The sequence below is a fragment of the Ctenopharyngodon idella genome, chromosome 19 (assembly GCF_019924925.1).
Source record: "Ctenopharyngodon idella isolate HZGC_01 chromosome 19, HZGC01, whole genome shotgun sequence".
In the NCBI taxonomy this organism is placed as follows: Eukaryota; Metazoa; Chordata; class Actinopteri; order Cypriniformes; family Xenocyprididae; genus Ctenopharyngodon; species Ctenopharyngodon idella.
In genome coordinates this window covers 32,743,664-32,763,508 of record NC_067238.1, presented here as the reverse complement: position 1 = coordinate 32,763,508, position 19,845 = coordinate 32,743,664, and the positions used below count along the sequence as shown (strand labels likewise).

The following is a 19,845-nucleotide window of genomic DNA, read 5'->3' as shown; positions in this document are numbered from 1 at the left end:
GAGTTTCAATGACGAGATCACTGCTTTCATGAGCTCAACAACATGTCTGTGATCGACTACAATGTTCATCACTGCAACCTTTCATGCCACGATCTAAACATAATGCTGTAGATTTAATGTAATGCAACACTTTTCATGATCAGTTAACCTTGAGAGCTGTAATAGTAAAACTGTGGTAACAGAGAGAGTAATACTTAGCTATTTCATATGCAAAGATGTCAGCCAATCAGAGCAGTGGGCGTTTCCACTGAAGTCTCACAGAGACACGCCCCTTAAAACAGATTCAAATCAGAGGATAAAATCAGGGAGGAAAAATGCATGTAAAAAGCACACTAACATTATAAGTGCACCCCAGGAAACACTGTTGAAGTTGAAGCACTAAAATTATTAGCAAAATTATTTAAAATATTTCTGTTAATTGAAATAAAGCTGAAATAAAACAGGAAATAAAACTAAATAATATAAATAAAAACAATAAAACAACGCAGTTAATGACCCCTTTAATTCCTGTTAATAATTTTAGTGCTTCAACTTTAACATATTTCAGTTTTATTTCAGCTTTATTTCAATTAACAGAAATATTTTTAATAATTTTGCTTATAATTTTAGTGCTTCAACTTCAACTTCAGTTTGTTGCCAAGGCAACATTTCTCTGTGTTTTTTAAAATGTTCTCTGTGTCTGTTAAATGTTTTGTATAGTTTTAGATCAGTTAGTGATCATTACCCTTGAAGGCTCTGTGAGAGAGTGTGAACTGTCAATCATCCTCTGTGTGTGTGTGTGTGTGTGTGTGTGTGTGTGTGTTACAGCGCTCTGGATTAAACTCAGTTGTTAGTGAACAAATAAAAACTGGTCTCGGGTGTTTGGATGACAGCAGCATGTTTGGAGTGTCTTCTTCACACTTCCTGTAAAACAAACACACACTTTTGTGTTTTACAGAATGTAAGATTGATTGAACTGCTTTCAGCCCTTTGGTTTTCCTCTTCACATGCGTTTGATCTTATCATCTCTCTCTCTCTCTCAATCCATCAGCCTGTTTGTCCTTGTAAATTCCTGCATTATGAGTTGATCCGTCTCAGCAGGAGGAGAAACGGCTCAAACTGCTTCATGCAGTGAGTTGAAGAGCCATTTGATCACAACTGGACAGATTAGAAGGAAAACATGTTGGGTGACAGCTTTAAATGTAATACTGCACCGCGTTTACCCTTGAAGAGTGTGTTTACCTCTTATTGTGTGATTCAGTGTGTTTGTCATGCTCTGTTCGCGTCTCTGAAGGAGGAATTCATGACTGAATGAGGGAGTTTTGTGGCCTTTGGCCCTGGACACACTGGGAATAACTCTTGTCACCTATAGAGGGCGCTCTTTATCTGCACATGCGGCCTAGAATTGTCATTCTGACCTCAGCCATTGAGTTCATGATTATGTACAAACACGTCGAGTTTGATGACAGATACTCTTGATGTGTCATTTCAGTTATTTGAATCCAACATTTTGTGTGTATGAGTCAAAATCAGATTGTTCTGTTTTCTTTCTTACTGTACATTCCTGGTCATAATGCAATAATAACTTTCCCTCTGAAACTACGTTCCTTCTCGGTTGATGTAACCAGATCCTCGTACATTTTACCTAGTCCCCTTTTCTTTTTTATTGTCAATGTTATGTCTTTTTTATTTAGCTTATTGTAGCAAACGAATACAGCATTTAGTTTTTAGTAATTTTATGTGCAAAAAGATGAAAAACAACCACATTTGTCAACATTAAAAATGTATAGGCATATACCATTGAATAGTTTTGAAAGAAGTGTTTAATGCTCTCCAAAGCTGCGTTTATTTGATCAAATATTATTCCAGTTTAAATCAGCTGTTTTCTATGTGAATATAAAGTGTAATTTATTTCTGTGAATTTTCAGCATCATTACTTCAGTCTTCAGTGTCACATGATCCTTCAGAAATCATTCTGATATGATGATTTGATGCTCAAGAAACATTTCTGATTATTATCAATGTTGAAATCAGTTGTGCTGCTTCAGATTTTTGTGTAAACCGTCACACATTTTATTTTTCAGGATTCTTTGATGAATAGAAAGATCAAAAGAACAGTGTTTATTTGAAATAGAATCTTTTGTAAAATGTAATCTTTTGTTACTTTTGATTAGTTTAGTGCATCTTTGCTGAATAAAAGCATTAGTTTTTTCTTTCAAATTTTTTTTAACTGATTCTAAACTGTATGCATTAATTTAATCATTTGTTGATGTTTAAATTAATGTTGAAATAAACATATTTAAACAATTTGAACATGTTGTCATCATCACATTCTGATGAGCGCAACTTTTTATTTTCTTCGAAAAACAGTAATATACTGCAGTGTATTATTCTCTTCTCTATTTGTTTTTTTTGCCCATTTTTGCTGCTGAATGTGCCGTGTGAACCGGCCCGATCCGTCTCCTGTACATATGAAGTCTTCTTTAATATTAATGTCTGCTGATTAAACTGCCCAGAAATCAAAATGAACCTGACAGAAAGCGTCACGTTTGTGCAGCTCTTTAGTCTAATGTTAACACTCTTAAATGTCATAAAACAGCTAAATATAGCGGTTTCAAGGGACTCTCCAGAAACGAGGCCAGTTCGGCTCATACAGTGTCTGCCGTTAAACATTTACTGTGAAGATTAATACGGCTGTAGTAATTCTGCTGTAGCGGGTCACTGAGCTGTGCTGTTATATCTTGTTTTAGGCTCTTTACAGTGGGCTGATGGATCTCACTAATAGAGACATGCTGTAATTTGTAAGCAGTGTAAATCAATGTGAGTGGGAGAGAATAAATCAGGTGATCATGGACAAGCACTAATAAGCCATTTCACTCTTAACAAATGACCCTGCGTTAGTGTCTGTGTGTCTTTAGGTGTGTGTGGAGCTTCAGTGTGTGTGTGTGACTCTTTATAAAATACATGAGAATGAACACGTCACAATATTCCTAATTTAAATAATTCATACACAGAATAAAGGGGCGGGGCCTGGTCGAGTTAGTTAGTAGTGTGTTGAAACTGGCGGTTATGGTAAGGGGCGGGACATTTCCCAAACACTAATCACAACACACTGCTCCAGCCGACCAATCAGAGCACATTGTGCTTTTCAGAAGGAGGGGCTTCATAGAGACAGGAACTAAACAGAGCGTTACTGACAGACTGGGAAGAGAGGAGCTGAACAATGGAGAATATGAGGAAAATAATCAACATTCAAGCAGGAAAAACCTGTTCTAGTAGAGCCCAAAAACACAATCAAGACATAATATGGACTTTTTAACTATTTTTAATTTCATTTTTAATTTAATTTAATTTAATTTAATTTTTATTTATTTTTTAAACTTTTGGCAATATAGTGTATATCATGTGACTCTAAAAGTAAAGGAATTTAGTGCAAAGGCTGTAGAGATTACTTTTTTAGTAATTTTGTGGAGGTTAACAGATGGAAAATATCAGTGTGAGAACTCTCCAGAATTCTCCTTATGTGTTTCCACAAGAAAAACATCATCACGCAGGTCTTGAGCGACATGTTGGCGAGTAAATAATGACAGATTTTCCTTTTTGGATGAGCTCTTCCTTTACCTGCAGACCTGAGAGCGGCAGCAGTGTCGAGGACAGTGAAGGTCGTGTTTATGTGTCTGAATACTGACGCCGCATCAGTTCTGAAGGCCGCGCTAGGATATCTCGGAGCCATGAGCGTGTGCTTTTCCCTCCTCCTTCATCCCACATCTCCATTCCCGTTTCATGATTTATTCTGCTGGAAAGGTCATCATAACTGCGCGGGTCCAGACTTCATCTGTTCTCCGAATAATCCCATTTATTTGCAACGCACATGGTCTTTGCCGGCTGTTTGGATTCGCCTCGCTCTAATCAGAGAGATCACCTGTGTGTTCATTATTGTGCTTCTGTTTGCATGAATGTGTGTGCAGACTGGGATTATTTGTGATTCTCTGTGACCCTTAATATGTTTACCTTGACTGCTTACATCGATTCGTTGTTTGTGTTGTTAGTTTGCTTTTCCTTCTAGACCCACATGAGGTGTTTGAGTGTATTTACAGCTCATACTGTATCGGTGTGTGTACATGTGTTTTGTATGTTCTCTCTGAGGGTCACGGAGTCTGTAGTAATAATCAGATCCTTCTCCCACACTAACATTAATAACGCTGGAGGTCCAGACGGTTGTTTAGCTCTCAGTCCTGATGAAAGTCTTGAAACTGACGGATATGTAATGAAATCTTCCTGTGAGAGTCTCTTCATGAAGGATGTGATGTCATAATGAGCTTTCCTCTCCCCGGATCATCTTCATTATATCCGTCAGGACACAAGAGCTCTTTAGAAAAGTGTGTTCATGACTTTGAATGTCCAGTTTCACATATTTTTGTCTGTTTTTCTTCTCAGGGGGATACAAGAATGAGGTCTTTTACTCTCCCACCATGCCGTCTGTCAGTACGATACCCTCTCTGTGTGTAAACTCCATTACTGCTGTATGCCCTTCTCTGTCATCATCTCCGTCACACACACACACTGTAAATCTGCTCCTGTGGTGTCCATCACAGAGTCTGTGGGTTCCATCACCACCTCAATCAAGCAGAAGAACAGAAAGCCTCCGTGCGAGTCAACACTCCCACAAACTCTCACACGTCTTTGGTCTCAGCGACTTCATCATGATCTGATCCAGCCGAAGAATCAAAGAACTCCCACACATCTGGTTTCAACAAACAGCTCGCCGTCCCTCCTCCTCCAGAACACGCTTTGATGTAAAATATCTAAATAGATGCTATCGGAGGAGATGTGAAAACAGAAGTACTAAGTATAATTCTAATGTCTCTGTGGAGGCAGAAGATTAGAGAGGATCCTTCTGCGGAAAAGTTCGGAAGGCGCGAATGTTCACTCGGAACAGTTTCTGGATTGTGTGGTTCAGGCAAATGTGTGTCTTTTTTGGAGTAAATCTGATCCTGGTCCGTTATGGATAGTTGTGGTTGGTTATATATTCTGTTTTTAACATGTATATATTAACTTCTTGTGTGTTGTAGATGGGACAGGAGAGACGTGATGACCCAAGCCAAATTCATATACAAGTGCCACAGCACAACATATAGGAGCATGTGCGCTTCCCACGAGGCCTTCAACATTATTTGAGATATTAGACATTATTTGTGAAAGTTTTCAGCGACAAATAACTGGCCATTCTTGTTCCAGAACTGCAGGATAGTGTGACATAAGAAATGTTTTGAGACTCATTGTTGAGCAATATGATAATTCATAGTAGCAACCGCATAGCAACACTCAGAACAACCTAGCACCCCACCCAGGGTACCTTAGCAACACCCTAGTAACCATGAAGAACACCTTAGAAACTGCATAGCAACAACCTAGCAACCATCCAGAGCAACCTAGCACCCCACCCAGAATACTAGCAACTGCATAGCAACACTCTAGCAACCATCCAGTACAACCTAGCACCCCACCCAGGGTACCCTAGCAACACCCTAGTAACCATGAAGAACACTTTAGAAAATGAATGCCCTAGCCACCACATAGCAACACCCTAGCAACCACCCAGACTACCCTAGCAACCATGTAACATCATCCTAGCAACACAGAATACCCTAGCCACGACATAACAACACTTATGCAACCACCCAGAATACCCTAGCCAACGCATAGCAACACCCTAGCAACCACTCAGAATACACTAGCACCCTCCTAGCAACCATCCCTCGTACCCTAGCCACTGCATAGCAACACCCTAGAAACCTCCTAGAAACCACCCAGAATACCCAATTAACAGCATAGCAACACCCTATCAACCACCCAGAATACCCTTGCACGCTCCTAGCAACCACCCTGCATACCCTGGCAACCTCATAGCAACACCCTAGCAACCACCCTGAATACCCTAGCCACCACATAGCAACACCCTAGCAACCACCCTGAATACCCTAACCACCACATAGCAACACCCTAGCAACCTCCTAGTAACCACCCAGAATATCAGTCTGTTTATCTAATAGACTGTATGGCCTTCAAAACCTTCAAACTTCAAAGGCTTTAAAACTACTTCAAAGTACGTCTCGTCCCACTTTTTCTTTCTGGCCACTTGAAGTTTGTCGCGTCACGGCTGGTTAGGGCACACTGTAAGATTGTAGCGCTTCCATCTTCTTTTAACTTTGAATGACAGTTTTTCCCTCCTAAACAGCAGAGAAAATCATCAGCGAGGAGATCTGTGTGGGCCTGATGAGCAACGGTTTGATTATAGATGATGATGAAGAGGAAAGAAAGAACAAACACTTGTCACAGTTTTGTTTTTCACAGTGCACAGTCCATGTCCCTCTTTCCCCCCTTCATTATTTCTGGATATTCCTGAACTCTATTTTTAAGATGCTCAATGGACCGCTGGCCTAAACCAAGAATAGAAGCGTTTCCCTTGTGTCTCCGTGACCATCACCCTTTCCGGATCCAGTTTCTCCCGCGGGTTCAGTGTGGAACAATGTTTTAATCACCACCTTCCGATCATACAGTATGAACAACAGCACCTGCGGAGGCCGGGAAGACACGTCCCCCCTCATGTCGCTCAGTTATTCTACAAAGACCACATCGTGTCCGTGGCGGATGAGACAAAGAGCATTCCGCATTCTTCGCCGTACGAGACACTAGCATTCATCAAGCTGACCCGGATGCCTCTCAGTATCCCTGCTCCTCTCCCGGTCTCATCTGATCATCACGCATCCGGTTATTTATCTCGTCCTCTTCTCTCTCGCTTCACTCAGCTCGTATTATTACTAATGATGATGGCGTCGTGAGGCCAGACACTTCATTGTTCTGCACTCTCTCCTCCTGCGTTTATCTTTCTCTGCGCTCGTTTGTTCTTGCTTTCCTTCTCGTTGTGTGTCGGCGCTAATGGAGATAAGGAGACTGATTGTCCCGGCCGCGTGTGCGGAGGGCAGAGACGGGCGGATCAACATGGCACTAATTGTTTTCCAGCCTCTCCTGTCGACCGCGTCAGGCGCGCATTCATCATGAAGGTGTATCAGTGGGGGGGCAGATGACTCCCCGTCGCTTCATCCGTCAGACCGCGGGGGCCAAACACGCCCACATACCTGAGACAGTCATCAAGCGCCTCGTTCCCGCCCTCCACCCACAGCACCAATCACGGTCTGCCTGGGAGGGCCGTTGCCTTGGCAACTGGCTGTCTGGCCTGACATCCCATCATTTTAACGTTCCCTCAAAAAAGTCTTGACATGAAGTGAAGAGCAGGTTTACACGGAGGGGTGAGGTTTGCCTTTATGGCCTAATAGGAACCAACTAACTTTATTATTTTATTTATTAATTTTTTTGTATTTTGTTTATTTTATTGTATTTATTTTTTATATTTTTTATTTTCATTATTTTGTTTTATTTTGGTTTATTTTATTTATTTTATATTTATTTTTTATATATATATTTTTTTTAATTTATTATTTATTTTATTTTATTTATTATATTTTATTTTATTTCATTTTATTTATTGTTTTATTTTATTTTATTTTGTTTTATTTTATTTAATTTTTATATTTTTTATTTTATTATTTTGTTTATTTATTTTATTTTATTTTATTTTATTTCACCTGGTAAACATTGCCATTTTCTTATAAACCACTGGTCAAAAAATGTTATAATGTTTTTGAAAGAGTCTCTTCTGCTCACCGAGGCTGCATTTATATGAAAATACAGTAAAAACAGTGAAATATTATTCCAATGTAAATCATCTGTTTTCTGTGTGAATATATAGTAAAGTGCAATCTATTCCTGTGATCAAAGCTGAATTTTCAGCATCATTACTCCAGTCTTCAGTGTCACATGATCCTTCAGAAATCATTCTAATATGATGATTTGATGCTCAAGAAACATTTATGATTATTATCAATGTTGAAAACAGTGGTGATTTTTTTCGATGAATAGAAAAGAAAAAATATAATATATAATAACATAATATAATATAAATAAATTCTTAAGAAAAATATTTTTACTGTAAGTTTTGATCAATTTTATGCATCCTTGCTCTCTTTCTCTATTTATTATATTATGTATATGTTTTATTTTATTTAGACAAATATATTCTTAATTTAGCCAATATTTCATCATATTCATTAATTTTAGCCAATTTTACTCTGACTAAAATTAAATTTGCAGTTGTCAAAAACATTCTATATAACAAGAGTGCAAAATTAAAACAAAAATTAATTCATTTTCTATATTAATTTATTAATCACAAAATCACATTTTCATAAAATACACTTCATCTACAGCCCATTCTGATCTTGTGAGTTTAAAGGTATAGTTCACCCAAAAATGAAAATGTGATGTTTATCTGCTTATCCCCAGGGCATCCAAGATGTAGGTGATTTTGTTTCTTCAGTAAAACACAAATGATGATTTTTAACTCCAACCGTTGCAGTCTGTCAGTCGTATGATGCTTGTCAATGGGAACTCCATCTATAAGAGTCAAAAAAACATGCACAGACAAATCCAAATTAAACCCTGCGGCTCGTGACGACACATTGATGTCCTAAGACACGAAATGATCGGTTTGTGTGAAAAATCGAACAGTATTTATATCAGTTTTTACCTCTAAAACACCACTATGTCCAACTGCCTTGAGCATCTGGTGTGTGAGGTGTGTACACACTCTGGTGTAGGTTAAAGGATTAGTCCACTTTCAAATAAAATGTTCCTGATAATTTACTCACCCCCATGTCATCCAAGATGTTCATGTCTTTCTTTCTTCGGTCAAAAAGAAATGAAGGTTTTTGATGAAAACATTCCAGGATTATTCTCCTTATAGTGGACTTCAGTGGCCTCCAATCGGTTGAAGGTCAAAATTACAGCTTCAGTGCAGCTTCAAAGGGCTTTAAACGATACCAGACGAGGAATAAGAGTCTTATCTAGTGAAACAAAACACAAATGATCACCTTGCACGTGCTTCCGCTTTCCGTATTCTTCAAAAAGTTTACCCTGTATGTCCTACCCTTCCCTATTCTACTTATGGAAAAAACGGAACTGGCACCGCGTTCGTTCGGTGAAGCGAAGAGCGTCTGGAGTTCATAAAGAGATGCATGTGTGTGAGATGATATTGAGCTGTGCCGAGACGGGCGGACAGCACAAAAACACAGCCTTTGTTTCTATTTTCCTCTCTTTCATCTTCTAGTATGTGTGTCCGTCTAACTCTCTGGAAACTTCTCTCTCCTGTCCGTCTGCCTGTTGCTGCCACTTTAATTTAACTTTTATTTTTGTTGAGGCAGGTTTTTTACTCTAGTTTATTTCATTTTTTCACTTTAATCTGTATGTTTGTCTAATTTAATTTTCACACGGCTCTAAATTAATTAGTGCAGCTTTTTATGGAGTGAACATCCGAGAAATTACATTACATATGATGAAGTACGGCCGAATCCCTGGGGAAGTTTCCCTTTCATTCATTCATTTGCAGGCCTGGTTTTCATCAGTAACGAAGGAGATGTATGTTCATGTTTAATTAACCACTGCTTTATTTAAATGGACCGATGAGGAAAAATCCAGAAAGCATTGGTGAATGAACTGGAGAAACTGCTCAAGGTTTTGTCATTGTTGAAATGCCTCGTATATTAACATTCAGATTAACAAAGACACAAAGCTGGATTATTGCATTAATAGTGCAGCTCAGCTCGACTGTGAATCTTTAATGAGCCCAGAAAGCAAAAAAATGTAATTTACTTCATTTAAATGCTGCACTACTTCAGCTCTGTTTAGAGAATTCTTTCATTTCTCTCTCGTCTCTCTCCACATTACACTCGTCCTTGCTCTGCCCTTGTTTAATTGTGATGAGGCAGATTTATGTCCTGCTCTCAGCGACAGAGCGCTCGTGTCGTAAATTACCTCCGTATCGATTCAGCTGCAACAACTCGGCGAGGAGACGGAGCTTATTCCTTCACATTCACTTTGATACCTTTATTCATCTCAGCCACTCCCCCTTCACCCCGAACGCCCTCCTGTGCGCCACACCGCCCGCCGTCACCTGCTCGTCCCTGAACACTCTCACGGCTGCGTCAGCGTTTGGGGATACGGGAGTGAGACATCAGGGAGTTGAACCTGTTATTGGTGCTGCGTTGCATCAGAAACAAAAGGCTGAAGCTAAGGAAGGGTTTAAAGGGATAGTTCAACCGAAAATTACACTTCATGTTCATTAATTCTGTTCCTGCTGAACACAAAAGGAGAAATTTCATGCTGCTCGTTTCTATTTGACAGTTGAGAGTGATCACATCATTTACGCACTATAAAACTGCTCCGTAAAAATCCCTATTGTTGATGTGAAATCTTCCTTGAGTTCGATCCTCTCTGTCTCTGTGAACCAATTCTGTGGACTGAAACTCTTTGGTTTGGAGCGTTCGTGACCGGCTCACACATCCTCTAATAAGATCAGGCTGAAGTCGCGGGTTAAATGAGTGGTCTAGGCGAGCTCAATACTGCGTTTTTATTAACCTGTGTTAATGCCTGTGGCTCAATTTGCCAGCTGTAACAGATAATTATGTCCAAACAAACGCTCCCCACGGTGAGCAGATACCATCCATTTGCAATGTTCATTAAAATTCCTCCAACTGTGCCTCTGTCTGCCGGCAGCTCCCGAAACGCTGAGGATCAGCCACTTTCCCGAAGCAGATGAGGATGCTAAAAGAGACGGACTGCCTTCATGTGCTGCCGCTGGATCACGCTGGGCAGATGAGCTGAGGTAACGTATGAAGACACCAGACTGACCTCTCGGACACCGCAGGGAGAAGTTAGTGTTGTGAAAGTGTGTGTGTGTGTGACATGAAGTCATGAGTTTGGTGTGAGGTGGACGGGATTGTTTGGACCCAGACAGGGTTTTCAGACTGCAAATGAGAGGTTTAACTTACCTGTGGATGAATACAACTGAAAACTGCTTACCAGGACTTTCTGCTTCCAGTGCAATTGGAGCGGTGAAATAAACTAGAGCAAAAAACCTGCCTCAACAAAAATAAAAGTTAAATTAAAGTGGCAGCAACAGGCAGACGGACAGGAGAGAGAAGTTTCCGGAGAGTTAGACGGACACACATACTAGAAGATGAAAGAGAGGAAAATAGAAACAAAGGCTGTGTTTTTGTGCTGTCCGCCCGTCTCGGCACAGCTCAATATCATCTCACACACATGCATCTCTTTATGAACTCCAGACGCTCTTCGCTTCACCGTGAACTGAAGCTCTTTTACCGAATGTTGCTAATGGCCTCCATTGCTGCATCCATATATGGAGATTGTGGGCGTGTATTATGCTAATTAACAACAGCAGACACAAGCTGTTTGTTACACTGTGGCTGGGAACAATGTTCTGAGTGGAAATTTTGTGAAGAACCTTCTCTACATGAGTGAATCAGACCCGTGTCAGCGTCAGTGTCGCAGGTGTGTTCACCTCATTCTCTCTCTCGTCTCATGTGAAGGGTTTTGCCGTATTGTCGTCACCATTGTTTGAGGTGGTCTTGCAGCATTAGATGCCTACTGTACCTTTTCCATGTTCCTTCCCAGACTCCGGAGAGGAAGTGTCAGGAGAGCCGGAGTCAGTCTCGTGGAATGATCTGGGTAATGTTGCGTGATGGGATTGTTCCATATTCATTGGAAAAGGCAGAATGGTTGTAAAGCGAGCGGAGCGCCTCCTTCCCACAGCCAGAGCGTGTCGATCCGCTGCACATCGCCGGCACGTCTTCCTTCTCTTCTCCACCTCCCTCGCTTTCTTTTTATTGTGGTTATTCTCTGTCAGGTTCAGGTCGTCCCCCGTGGGCACGTGGATGTTTGGATTCTTCTCTTCACTGCAGTTTCACTCTTAAAAATAAAGCTTCCAGACGGGGGTTTTCACAGCAGTGCCATAAAGAACCATTTTTGGTTTTCTAAAGAACCGTTCAGCAAAGAGAGATTTTAATAATCTAAAGAAACTTTTCCACTGTAAAGAATCTTTTGTGCAGTGAAAAGATTCTTCTTGAACATCGATGCCAATAAAGAACCTTAGAAGAAAATCTTCTAAACAGAAGCTTAAAGGTTCCGTCAGGCGCTTCATATATAGAGGTTCCATCATGAGATCATTTTATTGATTTGATTTTTAATGAAAGGTTATGAATTTAACAGCTCGTAAACCATTTTTTTTACTAATAAAAAATTAAACCCATTAAACATGAAAGTATTATTTCAAAGTTATTTTAATTTTATTAATCTTTTGATATTTTTGAGCTTTTATTTTGTGTTTTACTTTTATGTTAATTTTAGTTTTATTTTTTGTAATTTCATTATGTGCTTTTGTCATTTTTTTATTTTATTTTTTATTTTTAAATATTAGGAAATATTAGGTTTAATTTAGTTTTAGTTTTAGTTATTTTTAGTTTTATTTCCGGTTAATAATTTTAAGTTTTCTATTTTATTTTAGTTTTTTTTTAGTAAATTTTAGTTTTTAAAAAAAATAATATTTATAATTTATTTTATTTCAGCTTTATTTCAATTAACAGAATTTTTTTGAAATAGTTTACGCATTTTTTAGTTAACGATAATAACCCTGTATTATACAATCATTTAAGGCATTTCTCCTTATTAGTGGTCGACTGATATATCACCAAAGCTGATATATATCGGCTGATATTTGGCTTTTTTTTTTTTTTAAATATCGGCATCAGCTGACAAGTTTTTTATTGTTTGGCCGATGTGTCAGAAGCAGGACTTTTATTTTGACAGCACTGAGAACACCAGTGCCCGAGCACACAGCGCCCCCATGAGGACAGGAGAGTTAGACGCACAATCGACAAACTTTAAACCCTTGATTTCAAGCCTTTCTGGTATAAAGTTGAGTCAAGATCCCTCGTGTTCTACACTGATAAACACTGAGCGTTTTGTCCAGGCGTGTAGAGATGATGTATCTGTGAACAAGCTTACACAAGTTACATGAAGGTGTAATTGTAATTCTCAGGAGAAGATGGCTGTATAAAACTGAGGGAGAGATGTAAAAGACATGGTTTGATATTAATCCCGGATTAGGGATTCATATATATATATATATATATATATATATATTAGAAATCAATCAAATCCGACAGTACTGTGATCTTGCAGATGACAGCACCTGTCTCTAACCTCCGTGTCCACGTGCAGAGAGGAAGATTCAATGTCTCTGTATGCTTGGAAAGAGCTGAGTTCGGTTTATTTGCACTTTCTCCTAATGTGCACTTCTTCTCTAGGCTCTTTATGGGAGACTGTGCTTCGCTCCGCACAAACAGCCCAAAGCTCAAAACACACTGGGATGATTTTACTAGACAAGCGTGGCACTTTATTCATGCCGTGTTTTACTGTAGAAACCTGCATTTGATCCACTAACCTCCCACAATCAGTTTAAGCAGGTGCTAAATATGCTAAAAAGATCTGTATTTATAATTAAGTCCTTATGATTTTGTCAGTTCAGACACCCCCCTCTTCCTATACAAGTATTTATGCCATCATTTAATACATTTAGAACTGTTTTGGCATCAACGGTTCTTTAAAACTGATTCAAACCCCTAGTGTTCTATATAGAATCCACTGAACCTTCTTTTCTAAGAGTGAGATTCAAACCAGTAACATTTATTTTTCAACTTGAAAGAACCAGCTCAGAGTCATTTGTTTCAGGAATCGGGCTGCACTGGTCGAGCCGTGTGTTTTTGATTCACTAAAAATCTGCTCTTAAGAGTCATTTGTTTGTGAATCAAACTACACTGGTCATGTTGTACACTTGTTTTTGTGTGAAGCCTGCAAGGAAACTCTAGAAAGACATTTGTCAACATTATTCTTTAAATGTAGATCAAAGGTAATAATCAACATATTTTTTTACCCAGCCTTATTCTTTTGTTGGTGAAATTAACCTTGCACTGTTTCTAAGTTCTCCAGTCTGTGCTGTGCTTGAGGCGAAGACTTTAGATATACAAAGACGGTGCACTTATATTAGTTATGAATAGAAGAAAGTGCAGCACACAATATGGCAGAATAAGTCCCGTCTTTTAAATGAAGCCTGAAAAATAAGCTTTTTAAACAAGCATAAGAAACAAAATTTATGAGACAGTTGTTGTCAGATTTTATTGGTGACAAATATGAAGTTTAATTGTTATCTTGATGAACAGCTTTGGAGAATCTGATGTTTCTCCATTGAAAAGATGTAGTTGCATGACTGAATATCTGCGTATCAAAGATGGCCGACGAGTGGAATGACTTGCCTTAAAGGGACTTCGGCTGAGGGCTGTCCAGTCTTCACATGTGATATATATTCATCTCGACACAATGTCCTCTGGAAGTTTCTGATTTAAATTGTACCATCTTTTGTCAGAGTTATATTCTCTGCTGTCTCAAAAAGACAAGTGTCCTTAAATACCTTTAAAATTATTTCAGATTTTGTTTTCCTCTCGATAATACGCCTGTCCTTGAGATGAGAGAAGGGACAGTATTGAACTGTGACAGCAGAGGACATCGACTTCAAACTTGATTATCGCATTCTCGTAGAAGGAAAGAAACAAAGCCTTCCTAATGCTCCCCATCGTGTCCCTCTTAAGCAATCAATGAATTTATTAATTAATCTTGCCAGCACCTTCTTGCATCTGTACATTGATCCTCGGCGCTTAGAATGGAGGCATCATTCAATTTCAATTTCAGCTCTGAACTCTTTTGGCGATCGATCGGCCGCACAGCCCCGGCCTGGGGTAAGTCATATTGAGGCAGGATGATACGGAGATGGAAATTGATTTGACAAATGAAGGAGTGGATGGGAAGAGCTCTGGAGCTCATGGCATGTGGCCGTGGGAGTTTAATGCCGCAGGGGTTCAGAAGAGCCACTGCCTGATCGAAAATTCTAATTGTCATTATTTTCTCCACAGATTCACAGAATGATTTAGCACATTGCTAACATGTTTTAGCATGTTGCTAGCATGATTTAGCACATTTCTAGCATGACTTAGCACAATTCTAGCATGTTTCTTGCATGATTTAACACATTGCTAACATATTTTAGTGTGTTGTTAACATGTTTCTAACATGATTTAGCACATTGCTAACATGTTTTAACATGTTGCTAGCATGATTTAGCACGTTTCTAGCATGTTTCTTGCATGATTTAACACATTGCTAACATATTTTAGTGTGTTGTTAGCATGTTTTTAACATGATTTAGCATATTGCCAGCATGTTTTAACATGTTACTAGCATGTTGCTACCATGATTTAACACATTTCTAACATGTTTTAGCATGTTAGCAAGATTTAGCATGTTGCTAGCATGTTGCTACCATGATTTAACACATTGCTAGCATGATTTAGCATGTTTTTAGTATGATTTAGCAAGTTTCTAGCATGTTTCTTGCATGATTTAACACATTGCTAACATATTTTAGTGTGTTGTTAGCATGTTTCTAGCATGATTTAGCAGGTTTCTAGCATGTTTCTAGCATGATATAGCACGTTTGCTAGCATGTTTCTAGCGTGACTTAGCTCATTACTAACATGTTTTAACATGTTGTTGGCATGATTTAGCACATTTCTAGCATGATTTAGCATGTTTCTAGCATGTTTGCTAGCATGTATCTAGTATGATTTAACACATTGCTAGCATGTTGCATGCATGTTTCTAACATGATTTAACTCATTACTAGCATGTTTTATCATGTTAGTAGCATGTTTTAACATGTTAGCATGTTTCTAACATGATTTAACACATTGCTAACATGTTTTAGCATGTTTTAACATGTTGCTAGCATGTTGTTACCATGATTTAATGCATTGCTAGCATGTTTAGAATGTTGTTAGCATCTTGCTACCATGATTTATTGCATTGCTAGCATGTTTTAGCATGTTGTAGCATGTTTTTAACATGATTTAGCATATTGGCAGCATGTTTTAGCATGTTACTAGCATGTTGCTACCATGATTTAACACATTTCTAGCATGTTGCTAGCCTGTTTCTAGCATGATTTAGCACATTGTTGGCATGTTTTAGCATTTTGCTATCATGTTTCTAACATGATGTAGAACATTGTTAGCATGTTTTAACATGATTTAGCACGTTTCTAGCATGTTTTAGCATGATATGTTTCTAGCATGATTAAACATATTGCTAGCATATTTTAGCATTTTGCTAGCATGTTTCTAGCATGTTTTAGCATTGTTGATATCATGTTTCTAGCATGATTGAATGTATTGCTAGCATGTTTTAGCATGTTGTTAGCATGTTTCTAGTATGATTTATCACGTTGTTAGCATTAGTGTTTCTCTGACTGCACTGACAGATATTTGTTCTTGTTCTGAGTCAGTAACAACACGACTGTCATGTCTGGCTCGACTGTTCCTTTAACAGTTTTGATACTGAAGTTATGCAAACACAGATATCACAGCACAGTCTTATGTTTTATGGTCTGTAACACTGAATTAGTTTTCTGAGCTCTGCTCTTGTTCTGTCCTCTTTGAAACTTTCCCCCTCAATCTTCTGCCCTCTTCTTTGCTCTTTCATTTTCTCCAGGTCTGTATCCATCTCTTTTTTGGCCCTTCATCCCGGCAGGTCAGTGGTTCAGGGCACTCGAGGCAGAGAGATGGATAGAGCTGAGATAGTGAGGGGGAAAACCATTACATGATGTGTGTAGTGGGGATGAAGGGTCACGATGATTCAGGCCCTGTTCTTTCCCAGCAGCCCTCACTGCGATGGAGCCTCAACACTTCACAAGGTTGTGTGTCCCGTTCACACTTCCACTGCTGCTGTTTGAGTGTAGTTTCCTCCTCATGTTCACTGCAGTCTTCACCTGTGAATAGATGTGTAAGTGCTGCATGTTACAGTGTGAATACTGTATTGTGTAATTCTTATTATATAAGAGAAAAAATTATTAAATAATTAATAAATAATAATAGAACAACGATCAATAGAACATTATTATTATTACAATATTTATATGATTATTAAGAAAATATTAATATAATAGCAATAAAAAGAAGATTTATTATTATTATTATTATTTTTACTAATAATTTTACTTTCTATTTGTAGCAAGAATTTTGCATTTTTAAGTTGTTTTATGTAAAAATGTTGTTATTATTACTAACATTATTATATATACCTACATTATTATATATAAATATTAAATAATATATAAATAATTTTTGTGCATTACATTATCAAGCTTTTATTTTGTATTTTATTCCGAATGTAAACTCAGAGCGGACCTGACGGGAACAGTGTTGTCAGTGCAGTTAATCGAATCACGTTTTGGACTTTAATGGACCCACGAGTGTCAGTCAAAGTTATGAAAGAACTGACATGTCGCAGTGTCTTGAATGAGCCGGACATGCTGTTGTCCTTCAGGCGAGTGTCTGGTCTGACCTCATCCGCACAATGGAAAAGAGACACAATGCAGCCTTCTTCTGCACATGAGGAGGGTTGAAGAGCAGCAGACGGTCCGAAGAGGCCATTATGTAGTAAAAAACAAACCAGCAGCAGCGTTTTGCTTGCCGGCCGTGTGTTTTCTCTGCTTATCAACTCTGTTATAGCTCAGACTTGAAGTTTCTATCAAATATTTGTGAATTTGCCTTAATTTTGAGTGATTACGCAGGACCCCCTCCTCCTCAATTGCTCAGCTTTATAAAGTTAAGCCAGGCTCAATTAAGGCCTGTTTGATCTTCGCCGGCGCATTCTGCAATATTAATGAGGCTGTTTAGTGTCAGCACCTGTGGAGGGTGGAGCTCTGCCTGGCCAGAGTTACAGACTAATTAGAGATAATCTAGGCTTCCTAACGAGCCAGGTGTGCCAGAGAGCATTGAGAGCGTTTAGGTACTTCGTCTCCCCCACAGATAATGACTGCAGAGACGGGGAGGAAAGACACAGACGCTGCCAACGAACTGGAGTAAGAGAGGTTTGTGTGTAGCTGGAGTCGCTTACATTTGTAATTACTTCAACGAGCATCTTTTTCTCTTCGTTTTGGCCTTTCGTCCACACTGAGATGTTTTCATCCTGCATCCTTCGTCCTTTTTTGAAGACGCTTTCTCCCAAGTGAATACTGCCGTTGTAGTGTGGATTATGAAAATGATGCATGTTTAGTCATGTGACACATATACACCCATCAGGCATAACATTATGACCACCTTCCTTATATTGTGTTGGTCCCCCTTTTGCCGCCAAAACAGCCCTGACCCGTCGAGGCATGGACTCCTCTAGACCCCTGAAGGTGTGCTGTGGTATCTGCACCAAGATGTTAGCAGCAGATCCTTTAAAGGCTGATTTATACTTCTGCGTCGGAACTACGCAGGAGCCGCTGCGTCTGTTTTCATATACACTTCTGCGTTGTTGTCCGCGTCGACGTGTGTGCAGACCACTAGTAGGCAGTGTTCACGGTCATTTTGAATATCAAGGCAAAAGCCGAAGAAGCAGCAGCTTGTCATGTACGTTGTCAGAGAAGCTTACAAATAAAAGCAGCAGAGAAGCAGCAAATAGGTAACGACTTTTGTTGCAGTATGGCTGCATGTGTCCCCTGAAACAGCGTTTTTTCATTCATATGGAAGTTGAAAACGCTCGCTCTTCTCCGATTGCTCTGCGGCAGTTTTTTGACCTGAGGGAGGGGTTCTAGCAGACCAATCACAGCGCTTGCGGTCCGCATAGAATTGATGCATTGTTACATTTTTGAAGAGGTGCACGTCAGGCTACATCGTACACTCAACGCAGAAGTATAAATCAGCTTTAAGTCCTGTAAGTTGTGAGGTGGAGCCTCCATGGATCGGACTTGTTTGTTCAGCACATCCCACAGATGCTCGATTGGATTGAGATCTGGGGAATTTGGAGGCCAAGTCAACACCTCAAACTCGTTGTTGTGCTCCTCAAACCATTCCTGAACCATTTTTGCTTTGTGGCAGGAGCATTATCCTGCTGAAAGAGGCCACAGCCACCAGGGAATACCGTTTCCATGAAAGGGTGTACATGGTCTGCAACAATGCTTAGGTAGGTGGTACGTGTCAAAGTAACATCCACATGGATGGCAGGACCCAAGGTTTCCCAGCAGAACATTGCCCAAAGCATCACACCACCTCCGCCGGCTTGCCTTCTTCCCATAGTGCATCCTGGTGCCATGTGTTCCCCAGGTAAGAGACGCACACGCACCCGGCCATCCACGTGATCAGACCAGGCCACCTTCTTCCATTGCTCCGTGGTCCAGTTCTGATGCTCACGTGTCCACTGTTGGCTCTTTTGGCGGTGACAATGAGCCTTGGCCGCCCATGACCCTGTCGCCGGTTCACCACTGTTCCTTCCTTGGAGCACTTTTGACAGATACTGACCACTGCAGACCGGAAACACCCCACAAGAGCTGCAGTTTTGGAGATGCTCTGACCCAGTCGTCTAGCCATCACAATTTGGCCCTTGTCAAACTCCCTCAAATCCTTACGCTTGCCCATTTTTCCTGCTTCTAGATCAACTTTGAGGACAAAATGTTCACTTGCTGCCTAATATATCCACCCACTAACAGGTGCCGTGATGAAGAGATGATCAGTGTTATTCACTTCACCTGTCAGTGCTCATAATGATATATTTAAGAGATATTTTACTAAAAAAATGTTCTAATTTTTAGTACTTTTAGTTAACGATAATAACCCTGCTGTGGATGACAAGCGTTTTGAAATAATGTAGACCTGTGTGTGAGCTTGTGTGTTTGCGTTGAGCGAGAGAACAGCCGCATCCATCAGGGAAATCTGTCGAGCGAGTTCAGGAGTCGAGGGTGTGTGTGGGAGGGCTTGCGTTCCTCATTATCACTACCTGTAGGCTCAGCGCTGGGAAAGT

The 19,845-nt window shown here is 39.7% G+C and overlaps 1 long non-coding RNA gene across 2 annotated transcripts in view; it reads left to right on the top strand.

The window, feature by feature from the left end:
- Positions 1-19,845, top strand: part of LOC127501691 (uncharacterized) — an 81,654-nt gene that overhangs the window by 11,030 nt on the left and 50,779 nt on the right. The window contains exons 2-3 of one of the 2 annotated variants that reach the window (XR_007926678.1): positions 10,651-10,759; positions 10,976-12,188. This is a non-coding gene — a long non-coding RNA (uncharacterized LOC127501691). Of the gene's footprint in view, positions 1-10,650; positions 10,760-10,975; positions 12,189-19,845 lie in introns of those variants that run through there. The other variant, XR_007926679.1, reaches the window with a different exon arrangement.